Below are 3,022 nucleotides of genomic sequence, written 5' to 3' on the forward strand. Positions count from 1 at the left end.
AAAAAAAAAAATAAAATAAAAAATAAATATGTGTAATTTTTCTTCTCAGTAGTTTTACATGTATCTTCCTGGAAATATTTGCAAATTAATCTGAAAAAAAGTATACATACATATTTGGCATGTTAGGGTTTAAATCTCCTTGCAGGATCAAACATAAACAAGTTTCTTTCTTTCTTTTTTTTTCTTTGAAACAGAGTCTCTGTCTCCCAGGCTGAAGTGTGGTGGTGCAATCACGACTCACTGCAGCCTTGAACTCCTGGGCTCAAATGATCCTGCCTCTTCAGCCTCCCCAGTAGCTGGGACTACAGGCATGTACCACCATGCCCAGCTAATTTTTATTTTTTTTATTTTTTTGAGATGGAGTTTCACTCTTATTGTCCAGGATAGAGTGTAATGGCGCGATCTCAGCTCACCCCAACGTCTGTCTCCCGGGTTCAAGCCATCCTCTTGCCTCAGCTGCCCAAGTAGCTGGCATTATGGGCATGGGCCACCATGCCTGGTTAATTTTGTATTTTTTTTTAGTAGAGACAGGGTTTCTCCATGTTGGTCAGGCTGGTCTCCAACTCCTGACCTCAGGTGATCCTCCCACCTCGGCCTCCCAAAGTGTTGGGATTACAGGGGTGTACCACTGTGCCTGGCCTAACTTTTTAAAGTTTTTGTAGAGACTGGGTCTGGCTATGTTTCCCAGGCTGATCTTGAACTCCTGGGCTCAAGTGATCCTCCAACGCTGGCCTCCCAGAGTGCTGGGATTACAGGTGTGAGCCACTGAGCTTAGCTTGAAGCATAAAGAAGTTTCTTCGTTCTTTTGCATATTTGTCCTGAAGCCCCTGTACTGATACTCTCTCTCACTCTTCTCCCTTCTCCCATTTAGAGCTAGAAAATCTGTAGCCCTGAGTCCTTGAAAAAGGCAAACGATATGGAATTGTTAACAGATACTTTTACATTACACCTTTTTTTTGGTTTGTTTTGAGACAGAATTTCACTCTTGTTGCCAGGCTGGAGTGCAATGGCACGATCTCGGCTCACTGCAACTTCCGCCTGCTGGGTTCAAGCGATTCTCCTGACTTAGCCTCCCGAGTAGCTGGGATTACAGGCGCCTGCCACCATGCACAGCTAACTTTTTGTATTTTTAGTAGAGACAGGATTTTACCATGTTGGCCAGGCTGGTCTCGAACTCCTGACCTCAGGTGATGCACCTGCCTCAGCCTCCCAAAGCGCTAGGATTACAGGCGTGAGCCACGGTGCCCGGCACACTTTTGTTTTTGTCCTTGAGAAACAGAGTTTTCTTCTGTGGCCCAGGTTGGAGTACGGTGGTTCAATCATACCTCACTACAGCCCTGACCTCCTGGGCTCAAGCAATATCCCCCACCATCTCAGCCTCCCAAAGCCCTGGGACGACAGGTGTCAGCCACTGTGCCTGACCACACTGTGTTTTTGCAAACCAGGTACCAGGATGCTCAATTTGTTTCCCTGGGACTTTAACCTGTTTGGAGATGGACCTGGCACAACGATTGGTCAATTTCCCATCTGTTGCTGTGACTATTGCATACCTTGCCCCAGGCCCTTTTCCTGCCTCCAGGGGGACTTTCTGCAGTTTTCCCTCAGACCCAGCACTGTGTTGCTCTTTTCTAGCTGGTCCAAGCAGGTCTTTTCTTAGCACAGGCCAATTATCTGCCCAGCATTTACTTTCCCAGGCTGTTTACCATGACAACCTCTCCTAGAGACACAAAATCTGAGTGGGCCCCATGCAGACAGGGGCACTTCCTGTCCTGGGCACTGCCCAAGAAGATAATAAAGCAATTATTTCTCGCTTGAAGCAGTACATCTTGAGGGACGAGTGAGAGAGAAAAGGTCATTTATTCATGCCTACTATGTTCTAGGCCCAGTTAAGGGTAATTTGCAGATGGAAATGTCATTTAATATTCCCAGTAGAAGTTGCTTTTTTTTTTGAGACAGTTCTTGCTCTGTTCTCCAGGCTGGAGTGCATTGGTGCAATCTCCACTTGTTGCAACCTCTGCCTCTGGGGCTCAAGAGATCCTCCTACCTCAGCCTCCCGAGTAGCTGGGACCACAGGCGTGCACCACCAAGCCTGGCAAATTTTTTTATATTTTGTAGAGACTTGGTTTCGCCATGTTCAAGATCAACCTGGGGTCTTGAACTGCTGCACTCAAGAAATCCACATGCTTTTGCTTCCCAAATTGCTGTGATTAGAGGTGTGAGCAACCCCACGCCTGCTGTTCTGAGTGATGTGAAATAGCAGGTTGTCTCATACCTCAGGGTCTCTGCTTAGGAGTGTGACCATTTCGTCCTGCATGAAATCCTCTGTCCAGAGTTGAAATGGGGTGGAGTAAAATTCAGCTCCTGCTCTCCTTCCCAAGCCTTGGGCCCTGGGGGGCAGGGTAGGGGGTGGGTTTCTGCCTGGAGTAACAGATGCCTTTTCCTAATTTGCACAAAGATGTGCAGCAGGTTAGAGGTGGGGCCTGGGTCTGGCCCGAGCTGCACTCTCACCATCCCTCCACACTGCTCCCCAGGTCAGAGTGCTCCTGAGGGGAGGGCCTTGCCTGCTCTTCCTCCCTTGCCCTTCTATAGGGATCTAGGTAGGGCAGTGGCATACATCTGTGGTCCCAGCACTTTGGGAGGCTGAGGCGGGAGGACTGCTTGAGGCCAGGAGTTCGATGTTACAGTGAGCTATGATTGCACCACTGCACTCAAGAAGCCTGGGCAATAGAGCGAGATCCTGTCTCTAAAATATAAATACATACATACAAGAACCCAACTAAAGTGCCTGGCCAGGGCGGGCTCTGGGTCAAGCTTACTCTCTTCTGTTCGTGCAGTTTTTGTACTGAGAAATGCTTCATTCGTTCAGTTGAAATGTCAACTCCTCGCTGGGCACAGTTGCGCGTGCCTGTAATACCAGCACTTTGGGAGGGTGGGGCAGGAGGATTGCTTGAGCCCAGGAGTTTGAGACCAGCCTGGGCAATGTGATGAGACCTTGTCTCTACAAAAAAAAAAAATTGCCGGG

This window comes from Colobus angolensis, unplaced genomic scaffold (genome assembly GCF_000951035.1).
Source record: "Colobus angolensis palliatus isolate OR3802 unplaced genomic scaffold, Cang.pa_1.0 Scaffold128, whole genome shotgun sequence".
In the NCBI taxonomy this organism is placed as follows: Eukaryota; Metazoa; Chordata; class Mammalia; order Primates; family Cercopithecidae; genus Colobus; species Colobus angolensis.